The sequence below is a fragment of the Dipodomys spectabilis genome, unplaced genomic scaffold, assembly GCF_019054845.1.
Source record: "Dipodomys spectabilis isolate Male_0828 unplaced genomic scaffold, ASM1905484v1 ptg000416l, whole genome shotgun sequence".
Taxonomy (NCBI): Eukaryota; Metazoa; Chordata; class Mammalia; order Rodentia; family Heteromyidae; genus Dipodomys; species Dipodomys spectabilis.
In genome coordinates, this window is record NW_024871093.1 from 482,727 (window position 1) to 507,974 (window position 25,248).

At 49.2% G+C, this 25,248-nt stretch overlaps 1 protein-coding gene across 1 annotated transcript in view; it reads right to left on the bottom strand.

Annotated features, from left to right (window-relative positions):
- The window catches only part of Ttc28 (tetratricopeptide repeat domain 28), a 348,362-nt gene that overhangs the window by 21,867 nt on the left and 301,247 nt on the right, over positions 1–25,248 (bottom strand). The window lies entirely within an intron of this gene.

The window sequence follows — 25,248 nt, forward strand, 5'->3', positions numbered from 1 at the left end:
CAAGCTGAGCATGTCCATTTCTGAGCAAATGTGTATTTTCTCTGTGACACACAGTAACACAGCCCCTGGCAGCATGTCAGAAGTATACAGCTACCAGGAAGGCATCAGGTTGCCAGAGGCAGAGTCTGGTTCACAGCCCCTCCTTTGCTGGGGCTCTGGGCAGCCCCCTCCAGTCCCTGGCACACACAGCAGGGTTGCGGTGAGATGAACTTTCTAATGTGCAGAGCACAGAGCCTATCATCTTAGGTCTGAGCACTGGGTATGAGAGTCACCGGTCCTAGGCCAGCTTCCTCCTGTGTGGACACACACAGTGACCTCCTCCCCACCCCCCTCACCCTTAACACCACCCCCCCAGCCCCCAATGGGAGAGGGAGGAGCTGAGGACAAGAAACAAATCACCAGGGCTCCCTGTGCTGGAAGGCTCTGGATGCCTCCGCAGGCCCGAGCTGAGCCGGCCAAGGCTTGGAGCTCTCTTGGGAGCCAGCAGAGGACTCTTCACGGAGACCCTGGTAAATATCACTCCACAGCTCCTCTGTCCAGGGACACATTTGTCATGTGAACGCGGCTGCCTGCCTAGAGCTGAGGAGTCTGCTCTGTGGAGGGAGCAGACTGGCTGGGCTGTATCGCTTCCATGATCTCCAGCTCTGCTGGAGCTGTCAGCCGCACCCTGAGCCCTCAGAAGCCCAAGCTTAATGGGGTGGGTTTCCTAGTTCCTGACCCTCCAGAGTAACACGCCATGTCACTGATAAGGCCATCGCCATTTACGGTCCGGCCTGTGCAGCCGGTCCAGGGGTGCCACCAGTGCCGCCGGTTCCCTTGCCACATCTGCACCTCCGGTGACGTCCTGGGCATGACCCCTCACGAGCCCTGGCTCAACTCACCGCCCTCGACACATCACACCTGCTTCCTAGACCACAACAACCCTTGGGCGTTCTCACTACCCTCACTACCTGCATCCCTTCCCTAGTGCGGCTAATGGCTCTTCACTTCTCCACCTTTACGTGCCATGCTGGGATGGCAGGGCTGTGTTGAGACTGATACACTGAGCTTAAAAAGGAACACAAATCCCGATATTACACATCTGAGAGAGACTAAGAAAACAAAGTTACTCGCTGGTGACTCGCTCATTTCAGCAGAGTAGACTTCAGACATGCTCACTGTAAGCCAGCTGTGAAGGTACAAGCCTGTGATCCCAGCACTGGGCAAGTTGAGGAGGGAGCGTCTCAAGTTCAAGGCTAGGGAGGTACATAGCGAGATCCTGTCTCAGACAACAAATTAACTATCCAGCAAGCATTTGCCAAACCCCAAACGAAGCCTCGATGGTTTAAAGTCCAGAAGCCTCTGCCTTTGAGAACCTTCGCAACAAGGGGTAGAATATTTGCCTAGCAAGCACAAGGCTGGGCTCAAACCCCAATACCTCCAAAAAAGAAAAAAAAGCTTCTCAGTCCTTTGGCTGAGAGGTGTTGGATGGGCATGCCAGTGCCCACAGGAGTGTCCACGCCGCACAGGCTGCTGAGCCGTGGCGGGGAGGAGGAGGAGGGAGACAGGAGCGCACCCGTGGACATGCCGTCCGGGCTCGGCAGAAAGAGCTGGGCACGCAGATGCAGCTGGGGAGCACCCAAGGCCTTGGGAAGAGGAGATGCCAGCCCTGGGGCCATGAAGCATAGAAGGAGGCCACCTGGAGTCAGTGACCCCGTGTGTCTGACACCTGGCACACCTCTCTTTTCCCTCTGTCCCATCTACATTCTGGTGTATCTGTCTGTCCATCAGGCTCTGGCCCCTGGATGCTGCGTCTTTGTCCTCCCCTGGGCTGGACCACCACCATTTCCCTCCAGCTCTCTAGCCTGAGGGTTCTGGCCTGGACTTCCTTCTTTGGTGCTTTCTACCCCTGGACCCTTGAGGGTGGCATTGCCCATCCACCAGCACTCACCCCACCTGACTCTGTATGCCCAGGATTATATGCGGTTGGGATTTAAATCACTAGCCCATGAGAAGAGGAGGGTGGCGGGTCAAAGTCCAGCAGGAGGGCTGGGAAGGTGGCTCAGTGGTAGAGCGCTTGCCTTGCATGCATGAGGCCCTGGGTTCAATTCCTCAGCACCACATAAGCAGAAAAAGCTGGAGGTGGTGCTGTGGCTCAAGTGGTAGAGCTCTAGCCTTGAGCTGAAGAGCTGAGGGACAGCGCCAGGGCCTAGAGTTCAGGCCCCACGACCAACAACAAAAAATCCACCAGGCTGGCCTGAGCAGGGGAGTGTCAGAAGGAAGCTGTGTGAAGAGGTGGCAGCCCCCTCCTCGGTGCCCACCTGCCCTGCCCACATCTGCTCCAGGGCTCTGGGGAATAGAAATCACTGGGCATCAGGAGCAGGCTCCAGGATGCTACTCACTGCCCCCCCCCCCCCTCTGCCGGAATAGGGCCATGAAGCCATGAATCAAGCCCTGCAGAGCGGTGCGAGTAGAGCTCATTGTCTGTCTGTTGTCCACTCTTGGGGCCAGGTCCTGGCAGGAGGTTCTGGAGAGGATTTTCATTTGTGAGCACAGCCCCTGATCTCTCGACTCCACGCTCTCCCCTCTGTCATCCGCCTGACAGTCAGGGCTGGGGCTCCACGCAGGCACGCCGTTATTTATGGCTCTGCATCCACTGCTAACTCATTCTTTCTTCATCCCACCCTCATCTGGAAGCTTCTCTTGCTAAAGACCAGCCTGACAACCTGCAACTGGAAACAGCTTCTGCACCACAAGCTCCGTGGAAGCGACCCCAGGACTCCCCCCGGCCCCAGGCCGCACCACAGCACCTCTCAAACACCAGGTGAGATCCTTCCCCATGGCTGCTGCCACCACTCAGCCTCCGATGCCGGCACCCCAGGCCGGTGCACCGGCACCGCACCGGCACCCCAGGCCGGTGCACCGGCACCCCAGTGGTGGGTTCTACACCAGCAGCAGAGAATCTCCCAGAGGTAGAAGACACCTGGGGGAATTACCTGAGTCACACATGGCCTGTCAGTCTAAATCCATTTCCTCCAGAAGCCACTTTGCAAGAGCATCAGAAACTACAGGCGTGAGGTTTGGGAACTGGTCATTGCGGAGACCTTAATTATCAGTCCAGCAACTATTAAGAGAACAGAATAAAGTCCCTTTTGGTGGAGCATCGTAGAACTGGGGCTGGCTCCATGGGGACGGGACTAGTGGGGGGAAAGGCTGAGGCCTGAGAGCGAGAAGGAATGGTGCAGCAGATGTGTAAAACTTTGACTTCTAGAAATGGCTGCGGACCCCCAGGGTCGCAGGCTGCAAGCAGCATGTTTACTTGTTTTTTGGGTTTTTTTGGGGGGTCCGGTCGTGGGGCCTGAAGGGCGCTATCCCTCAGCTCTTCAGCTCAAGGCTAGCACCCTACCACTTGAGCCACAGTGCCACTTCCGGCTTTTTTTCTTTTTGCTTATGTGGTGCTGAGGAATTGAACCCAGGGCCTCAGGCATGCAAGGCTAGCACTCTACCACTGAGCCACTTTCCCAGCCCTGCAAGCAGCATGTTTATAACTAGCAGTCCTCTTTCCCCTCGTTGCTGACGGGGCACTGGGATTCAGGCAGAGCCAACTGTAGTTTCCCAGGTGGGATCTGAAGAAGCCACGGCACCAGGGGAGGGGCACGGCTTTCCGGCACTGTCCCTGGGACTTAGCACGTGGAGCATTTAGAGCCCAGCTTCCAGTGTCCACGCTGGCAGAGTTGAAGCTCACAGACTTCCCTCTCTTCAGTTCAAGCAGGTGTTTGAGAGAATGGAAAGGGCACTGAGAATGTCTTCAGAGATGTGTGGCCTTGCCATGCTGAGCCTATGATCCGGCTCCATTCAGCCATTTAGCCATGTAGCAGAGCTAGTGGGCAAAGAGTTGCAAGCTCACAGAGAAAGGCGTTAGGCCAGGACCTTGCAAAGGCCACTCTCCACCGAAGCTTCCTCACGGACTGCGTGGCCCGTGGGAACACGTTCCAGCTTGGCCAGCCCCGCTGGCAGTGGCCCTCAGCACCCACTCCACACTGCCCTGGTGCCCTCGGCTGCACTGCAGGCATCAGCCGTCTCTCGAATCGCTGGTGTTCGGAGTAAACTAGGTTTAATTCCTTGCTCCAGTGTGTCACTCCAAAAATTGCTTTTCTCTGTATCCTCTCAAGACTGTAATCCATACTATTATCTCCCAGTTGTGATTTCTAGAGCAAACCTTCTGTTGTCTGAAGGTAAATGATTACATTTACCAGCCAGGAAGCGACACGTGTGCATGCGTAGCAATGATCAATACATTCTGCTGTGCTCTTTGATTGCTCAGCTGGCCAAAGAAGAGAAATGCTCTTCCAAAATGCTGAAGAAAATCATTTGATTTGGGGGAAAAAAGCAGTGAGAGAGAAGCCTGGCCTTTGGGATCCAGAACAATGGTAGTTTCCGCTTGGAAGTGTTTGGTGAGTGCCCAGCGGAGCTCGCAGCCAGGAATCAGCTCATCTGTAAGGGTTGGAAGGAGCATCACAGGGTTTTCTCAGTGTTCTGCTTTCAGTAAACAGTGATCAGATAAAAGGGAAGGTTTTCTCCCCTAGCTACTCCTCAGCCTACCTGCGAAATGCAGGAAGACGAATGCATCCGAGGCTTCCTTACTTCGTGTCTTTGTGAAATTGTTGCTGGCAAAGTGCTGGCAAGAGTTCTCCCCCGACAGTGCACTCACTGTCAAAGCCCAGCATGGACACGTGAACATGGGTCACAGGTGCAAAGCCCCAGAGTCTGGGACACGTAGAGAACCATTCTTCCTGGACGCTACCTCAGGGCCAAGCCCTCTTTCTTATGGGTGAAGCAGGATGGTTCTGGGAGGGGGAGCATAAGTGTGGATGTCAGCACCTGGCAGGCGTTCAGTGGCCTCATCCGCCCCTCCGAGTTCTGGGGCTCCACCTGGGTGCAGCCTGAGAGCTGGACACCCCTGGTCCTCCAGGCGCCATCATCCGGTGGAGAAAGTCACCCCAGCGGCAGAGGGCAGGGCACAGGGCGGGGCCACACGTGGAGGCCTGGGGCAGAGGGCAGCTGCGGGTGGGCGTAAGGGAAGGCAGCTGCTGTACTATCAGCAATCAGCTGCTGCTGTACTATGGCAATCAGCTGCACCAAGGCTCGGCGGGAGCAACTCCCTCAAAAACGAAGTGAAAATGCCACAGGCTGAAAAACTAGCACAGACATTTCATCTTCTTACTTTCCTGTAAGTTAGTTCTCTGGGCAAATTGTCAAATTGATTCAAAGCACAACAGCAGATGCCCTCTCCCCTTCCACAAGTAGCTTTGCTGTCACCTGTTCACACCCGATGGGTAGGTGTGTGTGTGTGTGTGTGTGTGTGTGTGTGTGTGCGTGCACTCAGGAGACAGAACAGATGTGGGATCTCTCTCCCAGGAGGCAGCACAGTACCCTGGTGGAAGTGAGGCCCCTCCTCCTCTCCCACATATGGACACACCCCTGAAAGGGCTCAGAATCCTGGGGTTTGGGGTCCTACCTAGACAGGGCAGAGAGGGGCCAGAGAGTCAAGAGCTTCTGAAATAGGCACCATGGAGCTGTGAGGGAGCCTGAACCCCACAGAGGGAGTCTCCTTCCCCACCCCCAGTCAGGCTAGGAGGGCTCAGTGTGGCCCCAGTACTGTGTGATCAATACAGCTGTGGAACTCCTGCCACTCAGGTCACCGTCTGGCCTCTTCAGGGGGAAAAATCAGTTTTTTGGGGGACACACACACACATACACACACACGTTTCCAGGAAATGGTTTTGTAGTGATTGTTAAAATGCTTTCATTTCCCCCCTGACCTTTCTTCCCACGAAGAGGGATTTATTAGTTTGTAGGAAGTTGGTTTGGGTCAGGCTTCCGGGCATAGAGGGATTGTCCTTCGGAGCTGCCTTCCCTTTCTGCACCTGAGCTGGGGACAGGTCAGGGCTCCTGGTGGCTGTGCTTCAGAAGGGGCAGTGTGCGCTGTGCACACGGTGAGGGCGATGGGGGCGGAGGAGTGGGAGAGGCACAGGTGGGGCGGCATGGGTGAGAGAGAGGGTGAGTGGGCACCGATTCGTAGGCCCCGGTTCCAAACCCAGAGGGCATGGGGTCCAACACATTATCAGTAACAGCTGAGGTCAACTAGACAGTGCCAGGGCCTCCTCCAGAATCATCACCAACCCTTGTAATCAAAGCCAAGAGCTCATCCTCTCTGTTAAAGACATGCTAAAGAGATGCTTGGCACTTTGATAAAGATGTCAGGCACTTGCCTGAGGCCCCAACCAAAGTGAGCAGCAGACCTGGCTGGAGCCTAGGCTGGCATCTTCCCAGGCACTCTCCATCCTCCGAGGGTGCAGCCACCGGCCCAGACTCACCTTTTCTAAGATAACCGGGGCTCGGAAGCTCAAAGCTCACCCACCAAGGCAGCGGCGCCAGCTCCCGTGTGCCTGCGTGCTGTGTCTCCGTGCAAGGTGGTACCATCATAGCTGGTCTTTGTTTATTTTTTTTGGGTCCAGTCGTGGGGCCTGAACTCTGGGCCTGGGCGCTGTCCCTCAGCTCTTTAGCTCAAGGCTAGTGCTCTACCACTTGAGCTACAGCACCACTTCTGGCTTTTTTTTTTCTTTTTGCGTATGTGGTGCTGAGGAATCGAACCCAGGGCCTCAGGCATGCAAGGCAAAAGCTCTACCACTGAGCCACCTTCCCAGCCCCACAGCTGGTCTTTGAAGATCTCTTCCCACAAGGACTGGGAGGACCTCCGGGAGGCACAGAGGGGGTGTGCGTGGTGTATAGTGTTGAGGGGCCATTCCCCTTGGAGGCAGTGGGGTGGAGGATGGGCCCTGCTCTTTCCAGCAGTTCAGGAGAGGCCTGCTGGAATCCGTCTGTTTAAATCCTCTCTCTACCACCGCACAGAGGCAAGTTATATTAGAAAGCTGAATGACCCCGTTAGCAAATGAAAAAGAGACGAGGGCTTAGGATAATGAGAATATTATAGCAAAGCTCACACCGTGGCTGCCTCTAATGGGAGTCCCATGGCTAGATCTCCATGGAATGCTGGGAGAATGCCTCCCTCCGAGCTGCTCTCATACAACAAACCTCAATCTGTCATAATGCAAACGCATATTCCAATACACCGTGATCCCGTTAATGAGGGAAGCTGGAGGAGGTGCACGGTGGCTTTATTTATAATTCTTGAAATCTAGGCAAATTGCACACATTTAAATTTTCTATACAAATAATGTCACCAAGAGCTACGAGAACAAGTGTATTTGGCCTGGATAATGAGAGGGCTTAACAGAGAGAGTCAGGGTGTGCCCGTGGCTGGGCCAAGCCTGGGCAGAGGGAGATCTTTTGCATCGAGGATGCCATCCCTAAAGGCCGGGGGTGACTTCTAAAATCACTCCCCATTTCCTAGTCTTCCTAAAACCATCAGGGGGAGAAGGAGATCCCACCCACGCTTCCTGTTTCCGGGATGGCTGCGTCTGTTGTTGCAATGGGACTTGGGGTGGAACAGGCCCTGCTTGCTGTAGGGCCTGAGCCCCCTGAAGCAGGCCGAAAGGCACTGGTTTCTGAAGAAGTCAAAGTGCTGTGGGGTTTTCCTCCGGTACTCCGGAGTTCATCACCGCTGTGGAGAACCTGCTCTTGCAGCACAGGGCATTTCCTTCTCACCCTGACGGGGCTTTCTGGAAGGATGTTTCCCCTTCCTCCTCTCTTCCAGATGCTTGAGATCTGCACTGCACAAAAAGCTGCTGGCTGGTGTCGTTCTTGTCTTTTTCTGCCACATTAACCCGGTAGGGGGCTTAACAGCCTGAGATCCTGAAAAGCTGTTGTCAAGTTGAGAAAGCCCCCAAATGCAACTTAAATGGTTATTAGCTGGTGGGAAACGTCCCCTGCATTCTAACACCTCCATTTAAATAACAATAATAAAGAAAATAATAACAATAAGAGTAAGCACCATGCCTTCACAGCCATGATTATACCCTACCACCCACAGGCCACCAGGCCTGGTGTACCACACAGATGAGGGGCTGGGAGAGGGCACGGCTTTTTGGCACGGCTCTTGGCTTGGTGGGCATGCCTGGTTTTGCATCCAGTCAGCAGGGGGCGCCCGAGTCATCTTGCAGCGGATGGGCTGCGTTCCCGACATAGTGGATTAATTCCTTTAAACAATCCAAGGCACAGACAAAAGAGCCAAGGGGGTTCCTAGCTCTATTAAAAGCCCTGAAACACATGTATTTGCCAAATGGAAAGGTGCAGAATTAATTGGAAAAGAGATGGAATTTGTATTCCTCAGCTCCCTTGGGGGTTTTGTAATTAATAAATATTTGCGGAGCCTTTGATAAGTATAAAGTACCATATATATGCTAAGCAAAACAAGCCTTTTTAGGCATCAGGATGTACCTGTGTGCTTTCCTTGTGAGATCAGAAGACCTGAGAACCAAAGAGATTCCACAGTGCCCCATGGTGACCTTGTCTAGAGCTACCCAGGCAGATGCCTCTGTTCTGCCCATGTCTTTTATAAAAGCCCCAAAGCTGTGTGACATTCAGCCACTGGCCCTAGACAGCCTAGCCAGGAGGTGGCAGAGTCTAGGCCACAGCTGGACATTCTGGCCAGCCCAACTCAGCTACCTGATAGAATTTTTCTATTGTATAGGCATCATAACAAAATTCATATATTCCTATGCTAAGGACTCCCTAAAGGAAATACTATCCCGGAGGGGAAAATGACCAGCTCTTCTCAAGAATAATTAATGAAGTACAAATCATGTAGCTGATGCAAAATAAATTGATTTGGCCATGAGGCTTCTAAAATCACATCTCAAGTGTTTTTATTTCCTCATGTCTATTCAGTACTTTATAAAATGTCTACAGATGTGAAACCGTAGTAAATATGTTCTGCAGCTTAATTGCTAAACGATTACAAAGTAACTAAACCAGAGGTGGCAGGCTGCCCCGTGGCTTTATTCATCTCTTTCTGGAGAAGAGCAAAATCATAAAGTCTTCCCCGACACAACAGGTTTCTATGGTTACACGAGACGTAAATATATTATATGGCCTCTGTGACGGGAAAGGACCAGCCCAGCACGGTGTGAAGCAGGTCCCTGGGGCAGCACTTGTGTGGATGGCTCTCCACAGCCAGCTAAATATTTGTTTCTGCTTTACAACAGGACAGGCGCAGGAGTGAAAGCTGCTGGTGCTGCAGCCGCTGTCTGCACCGCTCAGCCCGGGCCTTGGCACGACAGCATAAAGGAGCCAGGAATGAAATGGCTCCTGCTTTGTCAGACTTGAAAACCCATCCTCAGTGAACCTGTAAGGCACAGGCTCAGGACGGCCTGTCCTCTCCCCCTGGGTCTGTGTAGAGATCCAGATTTTTCTACTAGAGCCCTATTTTTCCCATCCCAGAGGAAGCACCACAAGGTAGGGGCTACTGAGATACCCAGTAAGTAAAGACGCTTCCACTGGAGACACGACAGGGTGAGAGATGGCGGGACCAGCATTGACTACCTGTGTCCTGAGAAGTAGCAAACTGTATGTAGGAGGACATGGCTGGGGCTTGAGATGGAACTCTGGAAAATTCCAAGAGCAAAGATAATCACAGCTGAGATTTCTGTGAACTTTTTTCTTTTTGGGGGGGGGGGGGGGTCTGGTCGTGGAGCCTGAACTCTGGGCCTGGGCGCTGTCCCTCAGCTCTTCAGCTCAAGGCTAGCGCTCTACCACTTGAGCCACAGTGCCACTTCTGGCTTTTTTCTTTTTGCTTATGTGGTGCTGAAGAATCGAACCCAGGGCCTCATGCATGCAAGGCAAGCGCTCTACCACTGACCTACCTTCCCAGCCCCTGAACTTATTTTGTTCCATGGATCTGGAAGCAATGTTAAATGAAGGAATGCTGCTACCCATTAAGGAGACTATGTCCTCTCCCTGTTTAGCCCGGAAGTGCTTGGCTGACCACCTGTCCTTCCTTAACTGTACATACTCAGGGGCCCGGAAATGATGGATTGTAGAGTCTTCCTTCCTTCTTTTCTTCTCTCCCTTTCTTTCCCTTTCCCTTCTTCTCTCCCTTCCTCCTTCTCACCCTCCTCACTCTTGGATTCCTCCAGCTTTAGTAGTGTAAATGCTTTGATTACAGGCTTGTACCACAGTGCCCAGCTTCCTCTTTTCCTCTTTAATCATTAAAGAGAAGGAAAGGCAAGCCAACAATTCATGGGAAAGAAAGAAGGGTTCTGAAAAGCCTTTTTAACCTGGAGGAAGCATGCATTGGTGCCCTCTGGGGCAAAGGGTATTGCCTGCTGTGGGACTTTTGGGTTGACTTTAGGGTTTTGTAGAACGTATGCAGGAACTGTTCATTCAAATACAAATGCAATCTGATGTGTGTTAGCCAACACAGCAGCCAAGGGGGAAGAAAGAGCCCGCCCAGCAAAGAAGTCAGGAGGCCAGCTTCTTGCAGCTTCCTTTCAGGCTCAGGAAACAGTGGGGGAGTGGAGCGCAGGGAGGAGGGCTGCGGGGTCCCGCATGGTCCCTGCAGCGGATTGCTTGCTGAACTGAGGCCTCCTAATGAGTAGCTCAGATTGACTTGAAGACATGCTAATATCAGGCCGAGGCCATGCCAAAGGTCCCCCCTGGGTTTGGGGCCATCTCAGCTGGCAGCTATGTGCACCACGTGCAAACACAAACCCCACATTTCCGGGCTGAAATGTAGGACTTGTAATGTGCCATTTGGATTTCACTTCAAAGTCAGTGTTTGAGCCGTGTCTCTGACCTAGATAAAAGGATAAGGGGTCAGGACCAGATCAGGGACAAGGCAGGGGTCCAGCGAAGGGCACGGCAGGGTACCTTTGTCTCCTCTCTTGAAGAGGGGTGCCCCTCACATGTGCTGACACCCCCCAGTCCCCAGGATGTGTCACTCCACACCCTTGGAAAGTTCTGCCCACCTCCCCGTGAGGAGCTCTGCTCACCGTGCGCTCTGTCCACACAGGCTAATCCCAGTGGGCTCTGAATACCCAGTTCTATGTAACGTTCAGCAGACCGGGGTTTGATTATTGAAGTCATCATCTCTTAGGCCTCCAAGTGCTGGCCACAGATTAACAGAGGAACTGAAAGCACATCTACACTTAGAGTCCAGTGAGTTTCTGAATGCTGGTGCTATAGCCAGACATGGCCTAGCACGTAAGAAACTGGGGAGTAAGGTGTGGGTAGTATAACCTGGGCCATGATGTGACTCTTACGTTTTCCATGGGTCACCTGTCCCTCCCCCTCCTCCTCCCTCCATTGGTCCAGGCCTGTCTAGCAACTACCCATCTGTCACCCATTCTGTCACCTTAGATCCTCTGCACACTGGCAGCGACTCCCCTGTACTATGGGCCTTCCCCAGATTTGCAAACAGTGATTTTAATCCCACATGTGATATCATTTTAGCCTCTCATTTTTCAGCTTTACCCTACATTTTGAGGATCTATTTGTCCATGCTGCTTTGCACATTGCTCCAAAATTTTATGAAAAAAAAAATAAAGCATACTAAAAGGCTTGCAGAATTTTATGTGGCTACCCGTAGCCTACTGTCTTGGTTCTAGCATTAACAACCACTAACTTTTCAATAAAATTGCTTCCCTGCATATATGCCCCTTTCCATTCATCTCTTCATTTTGTATTTGGATGCACTTCAAAGCCAATTATCCCCAGAAAGTAAATTACAACCAAAGCCCCCCTACATACTTCAGACGTCATATTACTAGCTAGAACACAATGTTCACTTACAGGTTTTAATCTATACTTTACATGTAAGAAATTAAATAAATCAAATAGTTGAACTTTTTATATGTTGAGGCTGGCTCTTTTTTTGCTGGGGGGGAGGGGGGAGTTCTGTGATTTGAACTCAGAACCTTGAACTTGCTAAGCGGGCACTGTACTACTTGAGCCATACCTCCAGCTAGAGTTCTGACCAAGACACAACATGTACATACACACACATGTACACATTGTATACATACACATTCTCCCCCGCTCCCTCTCTTGCTCAGAAAGCCTATAAAGAAAGGAAATACAGCTTCCATCCCCAGAAAGTTCCTTTAGGATCCTTCCCAGCAATGCTGTCTCCCCACCACCCCTGCGGCCAGCCTTCTGTTTCTGGCAGGTATCTATCAGTGGAGCTGCTCCTCTCATCTGTGCTGACTCTGCTCCACCACTGCCATCAAGCTGCCATTTGAATTTGCAGCTTATGGCTTTTCACGGAGCCCCAGCCCAGTGTGTGCCTGCTCCTGTCCAGACCCCGGGCTGCGCTCACTTGGGGAGTTGTGGGAACAACGCTGCTCATTACCTGGAATTCCTTTTTGTTAACATGGACCTGATTTCTTGTGCATAAATGCCTTGTTCGACGCTGCTGGCCCTCTGGGGGAGGTCCATATTGAGCTTCATAAGAAGTATGGAAGGTGTTCCAGGGTGGGCATTTTGCATTTTTGTCTCTGCAGGGGCACAAGAGCTTTTTGGCCCTCCATGACTTCCAGTTAGGTCCGTGCCATCCCTTCCAACCTTTTCCTTCTGTAGGTTTCTTCGTACAGTGAAATCCACTTCCTTTTTTTTTTTTTTTTTTTTGGTCAGTTGTGGGGCTTGAACTCAGGGCCTGGGTGCACTCCCTGAGCCTCTTTGTGCTCAAGGCTAGCACTCTATCCTTTGAGCCACAGTGCCACTTCTGGTTTTTGAGTGGTTTATTGGAGATATGAGTCTCATGGGGACTTTTCTGCCTGGGCTGGTTTCAAACCTCCATCCTCAGATCTCAGCTGAGTAGTTAGGATTACAGGCAGGAGCCACTGGTACCTGGTGAAATTCACTTCCTAAATGACCAATGATAGGAAATACTTCCTGTATGTTCATTGCCATCACATAGCTTCTTAAAGTAAGTCTCTATTCAAACCCTCCCACATTTTATTTTCCTGTAGTTTTTGGCCAAGTTTGAGCTCAAGGCTTTGTACTTGCTAGGCAGGAGTTCTACCACTTGCACCAGGCACACAGTTTTATTCAGTCATTTTTCAAATAAGGTCTTGTGTTTTTGCTGACTGTGATCCTTCGAACCATGTCCCCTGTTGAGATGGGATTACAGACATACCACCACACCTAGTTTGTTAGTTGAGATGCAAGTCTCATGAACTTTTCTCCTGGGCTGGGGTTGAATCAAGATCCTCTCCATTTCTGCCTCCCAAGTGGCTGTGATTACAGGAATGCATCACCACACACACCTTTGACATTTTCAATTTAGATTATCTTACACAGTTGTAGGGGTTCTTTAATTCTGGCTGTAGTCTTTTCTTTCACGTATGATTTATACTTGTCTGTTCATGTTCTTCATTATATACTTGGATTAGCCTTTTAAATCATGAAATGTCTAGTAATTCGCAGTTGTCTTCTATGGCTATTGTTTTCCCTGACTTCTCTACTCCTAAGTCAGGAAGATACTCTCTGATGTTTTCTTCTGCAAGTTTTATACTTTTAGCCTATGATCCTCACTGAAATGTGTGTGAGAGTGGTACAAGCTCAGCTAAGGGTTAAGGGTTGCTTTCCCATGGAGACACTCAGCTGTTCCTGCAGCACTTGCTGAAGTGACTACCTGTTTCTAGGATTTCTGCTCTGTTCCACTAATCTGATGTTAGTCCTTATGAACTCACTGCTCTTTGTTTTCAGTATCTCACCCAGGTTGGTCTTGAACTCAAGATTCTCCTGCCTCCACCTCACAAGTGCCCTTATGGGCCCTATTGACTTGACTGCTGTGTTTGTAGTGAGACGTAAGACCAGGTGATTTAAGTGCTCCAGCTGCTCTTTCTCTTTCCTTCCCTCCTTCTACTTCCTTCCTTTATTTTTGTTTGTTTGTCATGGAGCTTGAACTCTGGGCCTGGGTGCTGTCCCCACACTCTTGAGTTCAAGGCGAGTGCTCTAACACTTGAGCCAGTCACTTCCTGTTTTCTGGTGGTTTGTTGGAGATAGGAGTCTCAGGGACTTTCCTGCCTGGGCTGGCTTTGAACTGCAATCCTCAGATCTCAGCCTCCTGAGTAGCTAGGATTACAGGCGTGAGACACTGGCACCCAACCTTCCTCTTTTTGTGCTGGTCCTGCGGCTTAAACTCAGGGTCTGGCTAGTACCTTACCACTTGGGGCGCAGCTCTACTTCTGGTTTTGCTGTTAGTTGGAGGTAAGAGCCTCATAGACTTTCCTGCTTGGGCTGTCTTCCAATTGTGATCCTCAGATCTCAGCCTCCTGAGTAGCACGATTACAGAGTGAGCCACTCTAGCAAGAAGGACATCATAAATCCCAAACAGAGCAGTCTGCTACAACTACAAAGACATTCCGAAAAACTCTTATACTGACATTTAAACCCTAAAACCCTCACATTCCCCACTCCTTGTTTCTCTGACTCTCCTCAGTGTTATTTGGAGGCCCTCTTCAGCAATGACTAAATCCTGATCTGATCTGCTCTGGCTATGCTGGGTCAAGGTCAGTAATCCTTTCTATGAGGCTCTCAGGCCATACTGAGTCCATCATAACCACCAAGCCCTGTAAATGCAGCATGGAAGTCACCACAAACACTGTGAGAACACATGGGTTCTGCTGCACACCAATCAATGTTGGTTTGCAACGCAGAAGCCAGTTTTTAGGCCTCCATCTGTGAGCCTCTACCTGGTTCTTTCCCATTGCCACATTGGTTCTACAGTCAGCATGCCAGTGGGGGATTCTGAATGACACGCATCATATGTAAGTCACCATGTGGGGACAAGGTGATGCCTTCACACCCCTTCATTCCAGTTGAATGGATGGGTGCCTGTGTGTGGTGAATACCCACTGGTGGGTAGAATCCCAGCACTCAGCAGGCAGATTAGAGGTTCAAAGCCAGTCTGAGCTACATAATGAGATTCTATCTCAAGACCAAAACAAAATAGCCTTATAGTCCTAGCATAAACCTATTGTTTGTGTTGTATGTGATGTACTAATAATTGGCTAAATATCTGGGCACCTGTGTTCACAGCAGATTTGGTTTGTAATTTCTCTGTGCTTCCTTAATCTTTGTGCAGGGTTTGGTGATTTACATCTCATAATACAAGTGTGTGGAAAGTCTTTTCCTTTTCTTCTATTTCTTGAGTTTGTATAAAATTGTGGGTTTTCTTAAATATTTGACAGAATTCATTAGTGAAAGCACCCAGGCTTGAAGGGAGTTTATAGTTGTTAATAGGTTTTGATGAGGAATCTAATTTCTACAATAGATACAAGGCATTCATAGTTTGTTGAATCAAGTATTGGATTTGGTAGACTGAATTTTCAGGCAATTTTAGCGTGCCTTAGCTGTGGGTGCACTGGTATAAAGTTGTCTAGAGTAGCCGGGAGCCAGTGGCTCATGCCTGTAATCCTAGCTACTCAGGAGGCTGAGATCTGAGGACCGCGGTGCAAAGCCAGCCTGGACAGGAAAAGTCCCTGAGACTCTTATCTCCAATAAGCCACCAGAAAACTGGAAGTGGCAATGTGGCTCAAGTGGTAGAGTGCTTGCCTTGAGCTGACGAGCTTAGGGACAATGCCCAGGCCCAGAGTTCAAGCACCATGGTGACGGCAACCACCACCACCACCACCACCACCAACAACAACAACAAAAAGTTGTCTCTTCTCTTCTCTCCTCCCCACCCCCCAAGTCTTCAGAGTGGACTTTGTGTAGCCCTAGAGCCACACCTTGTTTTCGTTCTCTCTCTGTCTCTGCCTCTGTCTCTCTCTCCTCTCTGCCTGTCTTCCCCCTGCTCAAGCTGGCCTCACTATATTTTCAACATGAACTCCATAGAAGAGGCTCACTTGTTTATCTTATGTCATCTTATACGCTTTCAAAGAATAAGGACGACACCAGCCTTTTTTGTTTACCCTTTTATCTTCCATTTCTGACATTCTTGATTCCTTCTTGAAGATCCAAGTTTCTACTGAGCATTTTCTGTCAATGTGAAGAACTTGCTGTGTTTCTGGCAGAGTGGGTTTTCTGATGATCAAACCCCTCGGCTTCTTTTTATCTAAAGCATCTTGCTTTTGCATTGGTTCTTGAAAGACTCTCTTGCTGAGTACAGAAGTCAACATCTGAATGACCCCCCGCCCCAGGCTCTGCCCCGTGTCCAGGCTGGTGACAAGTCCATCATGGCCACTGCTCTCTTCTGGGCCGCACTCAGGTCTCAGCTGTTTTCAGGACTCTTTGTCTTGTTTATAAATGTTTGCCTATGATGTGCCAAGAGCATATTGTTTTTTTTCTTCGTTTTCTTGGGGTTCTCTGAGCTTATTCCTTTTACCAAATTTGGGGTTATTTAGGGTATTACTGACCTCATTTTTTTTTTCTCTCTCTCTCCTTTTATTCTTAGAATCTATTTACATGCATGGTAGATCTCTGTCCTGTTGATCTGTGAAGCCTGAATCTGCTTTCTCTCTGTTCTAAAGTTTTGATGCTTTCCATGCATCTGTCTTCAAGTCTATTCATTCCTGTCTTTTTTCTCCCTTCTTATTCTGTATGTTGACAGGCCCATCCTGGGAAGTTTTAATTTCAGATATTTTCAGTTTCAGAATTTCCACTGAGTTATTTTAGAAGTTTCTACTCCTCTGAGGAAGTGTCTTATATTGTGTTTGTTGTAAGCGACTTCAGAACTCTGTGTCTGCTGTCTTCAACATCTGAGTCATCTTGTAGGCCTCTCAGTTAACTGCTTTTCCCTTAAAAAAATGAGTCACTTTTTCCTGATTCTTTGTGTGTCAAACCGTTCTGTGGATTCTGTTATATTCCTTTAAAACATACTAATTTTGGTTTTGGCAGTTAGCTTGATTGGACTCAAATGGGAGATTCTATTTCTCTTTTTTAAGCATTTAATTTTTGTGCTTTTTTTTTGGGTGGCAACTCATATCTCAATGTAGTTGTTAAAAGCTGTCTGGATCTGTTTGATGATGGGATCAGTAGAGATTTGGGCTGAGTTGTATATATAAAATTTGGGTCTTCTACCCCAGGGTGCGTGTGCTACTCCCCCCACCCCCATTCTCCTGCAGTTTTGGCTTCCTTGAACTCTTCCTGGTTCCTCAGAACAGAAAGGCTAAGGTTTCCTACTGGAATTTCAAATGACCCAAGTGGCCATTAACCATGTTCTGACCTCAAGCCATAGACATGGCAGCAGCAGACGTCTCTCAGTCAGTCTTCCTCCTGGTTTCAGACCCTCCAGAACATCTGCTTGCCCATTCTCTCTGTCTCCTTGTGTTCAGTTATTATTATGGGGGTAATTATGCTAAAAGGTACTTAACTCACTGCCATCTTTTCTGGTGCTGTGTATCTACCATGGTGACAGCTCAGGGTGAGCCCCTTCCTCCCTTCCTTGCCCCCATGAACAAGCTCCCTGCTCCTGGTGGTGGGTCTCTGTGGTGGGAAGGCCTCTGGAAGGTTTGGTCCCAAGCAAAAGCCAACATGCTAGCATGTGGCCCTGGTTTGTGAGCAGATGGGGGAGGGCTGCTTGGCTATGGGGAGGGGTGTGAGTGCTGAGGAGGGGCTTCCTCAGGACTCAAAGGAAACGAGGCCCTGGTGGGCAGCCGCCCAGCCCCAGGACTCTGAGTTCATGTTCTGCTTAGGCCAGCTTCATGGGATAGGAGGTAGGACACACATGTTGGTGAGGGTGGAGATGGGCCATGGGAGCAATGGTGCATGCTTGTTCGTGTTCCTGTGGAGGAGTGCGGTAGTTGGTGGCCACTTTAAACTTAGAGTAGGAGGAGGAATGGAAGGAATGTCCTAGAATCCCTGTCTGTGGGTTTGGGATCTTTGGGAGTGTGGTGGTATTGCTGATGTGCCAACCCAAGCATGACTTCAGACCTGGATGACACCTCTAGGCCTCTCCAGCCTCATGCCTCCCTGGTCCCATTTCTGAGCATGACTTTCAGACCATGTGACTCATCTCCTGATGCATGCTGTGTTCCTTCTAGGCCCATCCAGCCTCCTGGAAGCAGGAACTACACTTTCATTTTAAAAACTAATGTTCTCTAGTATGTTAAACAGTCCAGCCTGAGTCTTTAGAATCCATTAATGACTGTTCATAATTAAGGGCCATATGTATTAGGTAGATCTTTAAATACATAACACATCTATTATGCCTGGAGCAGCAGCTCTGCTTGGCAGAAACAGTCACAGATGAGAACTTGAGTTCCAGTTCTGACACTTTCCAGTTGTACAGTCATGAGGATTTGCTTTCTCTTTCAGTGCTTTGGTTTCCTCAACTGTAAAATGCTCACCTCACTGTCGTGGTGGTGGTAAGCCCTCAGCACAATAGCCAGCACATGGAAGGCCTCAGGTGCTTCTCTTGGTAAAAGTTTTCTTTGTAAGACTGCACCATATTCACTCTTAAACACTACCACCACTGAAGAAGCAAGGGGATAGACATGTAGAGGGAAAATGAGACATGTAGTGCACACCTATAATCCTGGCACGTGGGAGGCTAAGGCAGAGGACTGCAAGTTCCAGCCAATCCTATACTACATAGTGAGACCCTATCTCAAAAGAATAAAGAAGAGAACATCTCTGGAAATGTCTCTAGAACCGTCCTAGTGGTGACTCCAGGGAGAACTGGGTAGCAATTAATGAGAAAGAGCTGGGAGGGAACAAGTACAGGGCAAGCACTGCTCACCCAGAGCCTAAAATGAGATGTAAATTGCAAATGAGGAAATGCATAGGAGAGCTGCACATGCATGGATTCAGTGTTAGATGCACCCCACTTGGGCTGGGACATGGCATGCAGACAGCAGCCCTGTGCCAGAAGCCAGGCCACAGCGCTGAACCTCACAGGTCAGCCAGCGCAGAGGCCCTGCTCTACCGGGTTAACTTCCAGTGATTACAAGCATAGTCTCCTCCCCAAGGTGGGCGTGAAGGTAATTACACCAAGACAAGATTCTTCCACAGAAAGAAGTGAGACCTGGGGATGCCAAAGGAGGCCCTGGGTACTGAGTTCTGAGGACCCTGCCCCAGACCAGTCCTGGGCACCAAATCCTGGGTATCCTGCCCCAGCTCAGTGCTGGATTCTAAGTCTTGATTACCAAATTCTGAGTACCCTGCCCCAGCTCAGTCCTGGGTACTGAGTCCTGAGCACATGCCCAAAGCAGCTAGCATCTTTACCCAGAGCAGGCTGACCTCTGCAGATGACTCCATTCTGTATTATTCTTCTGTGACTGTTTTTTTTTCCTTTCTGGTGGCCTGTATGGGACTTGAACTCAGGGTCATGCGGTCTTGCTTGGCTTCTTCACTCAAAGGTGGTGCTCTCCCTCTTGAGACATGCCTATACTTACAGCTTGTATGTGTGCATGTGCATGTGTGTGTCAATACTAGGCTTGAACTCAGGGCCTGGGCACTATCCTTGAGGTTTTTTTGTTCAAGGCCGGTATTCTACCACTTGAGCCACAGCTGCACTTCTCACTTTTTGGAGGCAAGTTGGAGATAAAAGTTTCACAGACTTTCCTGAATGGGCTGGCTTTGAACCATGATCCTCAGATCTCAGCCTCTTGAGTAGCTAGGATTACAGGCGTGAGCCACTGGTGACTGGCTTTGCTGGTCTTTCTAACCCACAGTCACTGCTTGCCCTACAAGAGAGAAAGATGGCCCAGTAGAAAGACTGGATCCTTGAGTTTTGGGTTCAAGTTCCAATCTAATGATCAGTCAATCTTTGATTAGTCTCAGTGTGTCTACCGCAAAAATAGGGATCATAAGAGCTGGCCTGCCTTTGTCACAGGCTACTGTGGACTGAAGAAGCCGCTGCAGTAGGTGAGGACGCTTGGCACGGGTTATTTAAGAACCACTTGTGTGACGGGTGGCACTGTCGCTTAAGTGCTGAAGCTTCATTCCATTCTGCTCCCCCCCTTCCCTCCTTTCTCTTCTAGTCCCTGAGGGCAGACCTCTGAGGTCTCTATTGCTTTCAAATTGCTTCTGTCTTTCAAATAAGTCAAATATGCCACAGATCCAAGTCTGTTTCAAGGCTGAGCTAAAATCACCAAAGCAATTATTTAGGGGGAGTTCAGGGAATTGTATGTAAGATTAAACGATCACTTTCATGTTGGAGTGGAAAATAGGTAAATTCTCAAGGACTGTGAACTGCTCCTTTCATGATGTGGCCTGGTATGAACGATGAACGATTTTTACTTCTGGAAATACCTAGGGTAATGGATTATTTTTCTTTAAAAAAAAAAACCCTTTTAACTAAAGAACTCTTCCTTTTCAATGAGAAACCATTGTCCTTGCTCTCAAATTTACTATGAGATTGTTTAATTGCCTAGGTGCTGGTGGCTCACACCTGTAATCGTAGCAACTCAAGAGGCTGAGGTCTGAGAATTGTCCTTCAAAACCAGCCCAGGCAGACCAATTTGAGAGACTCTCTCTCCAATTAACCAGAAGAAAAATCGTACTTGATGTGTTATCCAGTAAGGGATATTCCTCTACTTTTTCATTTTTATTTTATTTCATTTTATGGAACAGTTTTCTTTGTAGTGTTATACTCCTGAGGTCAATGGAAAGGGAAGACACTTATATCTAGAGACCAAGAGAGCTTCCAGAAGAGGAGAAAGCAAGTACATGAGAATTTTCAAAGGACAGTAAAGGTGGGAGGTGAGAGAATTAGTCATTATTGCTTCATCTCTTCTTCACCCTGAAACAAGATCACTTGAGGAGGAAGTCCTGAGTCCCAGGTAGCGCTGAGAACACGTTAAGGCCCATATTTGGATTCCTGGTACACTGAGATTCTAGACAACTGGTTTGCAGTGCCTGGTGCCAGCAGCACCTCAGAGGGAGCTACCCACCCTGCCAGGCTCACACACCTGTGGCTGCACACAAAGGGCCCCACAGAGACTGTTCCTCTCTTCCTTGCCCAGAAGAAGGGTGTACACAGTGGTGTTGGGGTTAAGAGTTAAATACATGCATTAATGTGGCACTGTAGGACCAGCCAGGCATTGTGCCTATCTCCCTTCACTATCTCCCCTCAAACCCTGGAGAAGCAAGCAAGCTCTATGGAATGTGTTGCTAGGAGGGAAGAGCAAACAGACCTTGGAGCAGGGCGAGGGCAATACAGCTAGTATGGGAAAATGAGGCCTGAGGTCAGGTGTCACCTCCACTCTCCATGGCTGGCATGTGAGAGCAGGTGGAAGGTAGTGAACTCTTAGGAAAAGTGCCAGACAGCAAGGGCCAGAAGCTCCTAGGAGACAAGGAGCAGGTAGGGAGGGGGGAGGGCAGATGCTCATATATGCAAATACTGGTTAGACCCTGGGCTGGAGGGGGAAGAGGAGAAGAGGTGATTCCTGGAGCTGATGGTGATGGTACAATCAGATTGAGGCTAGATTGACCAAGGAGCATCAAGTCAGGGAAGAAAGGTTTCAGAAAAGTGATTCAGAGGCCTCAGAGCTAAGAGGGAGGGGGGAAAGATGGTGCCATTTAAAAAGGCTGGAACTAGGTTGGGTACATGTGGCTCATGCCTGTCATCCTAGCTACTCAGGAGGCTGAGATCTGAGGATTGCGGTACAAAGCCAGCCCAGACTGGAAAAGTCGTGAGACTCTTATCTCCAATAAACCACCAGAAACCAGAAGTGGCACTGTGACTCAAATGGTAGAGCTCTTGCCTTAAGCTGAAGAGCTGAGGGACAATGCCCAGGCCCAGAGTTCAAGCCCCATGACCAACCCCCCACCCCCCAAGAAAAGGCTGGAACTAAGGCATGCCTGGTGAGGGGCTGCCTGAGCACAGGTCTGGCCTGGAGTATGAAGTGAGCTCAGCTGAGTGTGGGGTGAGCTCAGCTCCAGGGGAAAGCTTGTATCTGGGAGGAAGGTGTGCCTAGAAACTAAGGTATGCGGGCCAGGGACATAGGTCTGTGTCTGGAGACATATTAAGGTTCTTAGGGGGAGTCCAATGGCCAAGGGTGCCCACAGTTCTGGAGCAGGAGGAAGATAAGCAGCATTGGAGGGGTGGAAGGAGCTCCTCACTCACTCCTGGGTGTGTGGTGTGTTGAGAGAGAAGAAAGACATTTCTCTTGGGATGCAGGTCCTCTCCCACTGGCAGTGAGTGGGTGGAGGGAACCGTCATGGTGAAAGGCAATACCTGGTTGGGTAGTTCACCATCCACAGTCACCATTGGTGAGTCTGCAGCACGGTTATATTCTCAAGGCCAAGAGTAACATAGTACATGACTTAAATATTGATTGTTAAATAAATGAACAAAGACAAGAGCAGGGATTTCACTGCTGCTGAGGACAGGCCATAGAAAGCCATGGATGTGGAGACTTGGTAAATTCAAAGAGGTTTTACACAATTGGTTGTGGCAACAGCCAGCAGAGACTGACCACATGTCCGGAGTGATCACAGCTTCAGAAATCCATCCTACCTTTTCTCTCCAGATCCTGTCCTTGCAGAAATGCCATTCCAAGCTTTGGAATAGAGATATGAGGAGAAATATCTGGTCTTCAGCGCTTCTGCCAGGTCTTCAGGCATCTACCAAACTCCCTGTCTGAGCCCCATGCCCCGTGGATACCTGGTAACAGCCACAGGATGATTTTCTCTACATCCATGCTGGCTGCTTTGTCTTCAGGCTGGCTCCACCACTCACCAGACTGTCTTCCCATGGGCAAAGGGAAAACTCATGCTTCGTGTTTTAAGCTTCTGTTCTTAAAAAGGTCAGGGGAAACACGAGATAGGATCCACTCGGCTGTTTCCACAAGATCAGCCATTCTCATCCTCCTGGCTAAGCTGTGCACTTACACCAAGATACTTTCTAACGCCTACTTAACTCTCTCCTCAGAGCCTTTTGGAAGGAATCCAAATTTGAGAATCAGAGATAAAAGAGCAGTTAGTTTTACAGCTGGGTCTTCTTCAGGTCCTCAGTGGTCTGGTTTAAACTGTGGCGTCTTGCTTTAAAAAAAATTCCTCAAATTGATACAGCTGTGCCTGTTTAAGTGCCTTTATACATAAGGCTGTGCCTGCCTTTTGGAATCCAGCCACATTGGGCCACTGCTAAAAAGGGCACACAGAGGGCTGGGAATGTGGCTTAGTAGTAGAATGTTTGCCTAGCATGCATGAAGCTCTGGGTTTGATTCCTCAGTACCACATAAACAGGAAAAAAAAAGCCAGATGTGGCACTGTGGCTCAAATGGTAGAGTGCTAGCCTTGAGCAAAAGAAGCTCAGGGACAGTGCTCAGGCCCTGAGTTCAAGCCCCAGGACTGGCACACAGAACTTCTGTCAGCAATCAACCCATCTGAGAAGAAGCCTGACTTCAGATTAAGAAAGGCCAATCTCCAGATACAGGGTTGAAGAGCTCCTGCCCTTTTCCCCTGCCTTCCTAGAGACTCTCCAACCATTGCCTTTACTCCAGTCAGGTGGAGTCAGGCCAAGTCTTCTTAGCTCACAGTGTTTTCACAGGCCATTTTGTGTGGTAGACAAATATTCCATATGCTGCTTACCTGCCCCATCTGTGAGTTACTGTCAGCCAGAAGTTTCTGCTACTACCTATGCTGCATCTCTAGGCTCAGCCTCAGCCTAGAGCAAGCTACATGCTCATCAAGTATTTTTAAAGTGCCACTGCTCTAATTCAGAGTGAAACTGGCAACTCTCTTTTGAGGGACAATATAAATGCCAAAACAAATTACCTTCAGTTTTTCTCCATAATGTTCTAGAAAGCATCTGGGATAAGAGAAAACTTTCCTCTTACAAAGTTAAACCTTGTTAGTTGGATTAATTGGAAGTGTATTAATTACTTTTAAACAGCTGTGACCAAATTACCTGTGAGAATAATTTAAAGGAGGGAAGATTTATTCTGCTCACAGTTGCGGGCTCAGCCCATGGATGCTTGGCCATGCAGTTGGGTGGAAGAAACAAGTGGTAGGGGAGGCTGTTTATCTCATGGTAGACAGGAAGAGGCCAGAGACCAGAATAACCTTCAATGGCATGTCCCTCGTGATCGCTTTCCTCTAACTGGGCCCTACCTCCGGAAGTTTCCAGAACCTCCCAAAATAGTGATACTGGCTGGGGCCAAAGTGTTTTGTACATGGGACTGAGGAGACATTTCATGTCCAAACCATAACAGGGAGATCAGTTTGATCAGCAAAAGCCAGACTTAGAAAAGACCTCTGTGAAGATGGGTTAGAACTTGCAAGGACCCACTGATACTTGAACAGAGCAAGAAGACACAATGTCCTGCTTGCAAGCACACTTCTGCTCTTCATTTGCTCCTAACTCTTGCCTTTCTTCTCCTCTATTAAAGAAAGAAGGGCACTTTGGGAATTGTATTAACATAATCTCTGGTTTACAGCATCCTTTGTTTTTATTTTATATACTTAGTTTTTTTAATTTCATTTAGAATTTTTATTTTATTTTTGTGCCAGTCCTGGGGCTTGAACTCAAGGCCTAAGCACTGTTCCTGAACTTTTGTGCTCAAGGCTAGCACTCTAACCACTTGAGCCACAGCTCCACTTCTGTTTTTTGGGGGCAGTTAACTGGAGATAAGAGTCTCATGGACTTTTCTGCCTAGGTTGGCTTTAACCCTTGATCTCAAATCTCAGCCTCCTGAGTAGCTAGGATTACAGGTGTGCGCCCCTGGTATCTGGCTATTTAGTAATTTTTAATTACACCTTTAGCATCTACAATACTCCAGTCCCAAAGGCCTGGCTCTCAATAGTAGTATTCATTCCTCATCTGCCCACAAGAGACTGAAGTTGGGATCATACTAGCTTCAGAACCCTCACCTCTGGCTCTCCTTTCTAAACAAGTTTAATAGCTTCTCTCTGCTTTCTTGAAAGGGTTTCTACCTTTGTAACTCTCCTAAAAGGAACACTGTGCTGTTAAGTGAATTAGGGAACCTCATTTCTCATATTGAATTGCTAAGACTTAGGCATTTCCATGGGTTCGCTATACTTGTCTATTGCTGAACACTGCCTAATACTCCACTGGGGGCTGTGCTCCCTTTTCTCTGATGACAGGGATTTCAGGACTTTGCGGTTCACAACACAGCCTTAGTCCTCTCCCTTCCAGGACCCTCCCTTGGGTACCACACCTGTGGGAGCTGCATGATGACCTGCCATTACAAGGGGATGCCAACTTCTCCTGACACCTTGCTCTCCCTGTGTAAGGCAGCTAGAGGATCCACACCCCCTCTAATAGCTGGTGTCATCAGAGTTGTTAATATTGGCCACTCATTAGCAGTTTAGAACCAGCTGGGGTCATCAGCATTGAGAATTAGTGCAATTTAAATTCACCAGTAGTACCATTTGATCAGAGTAACGTCTCCCATT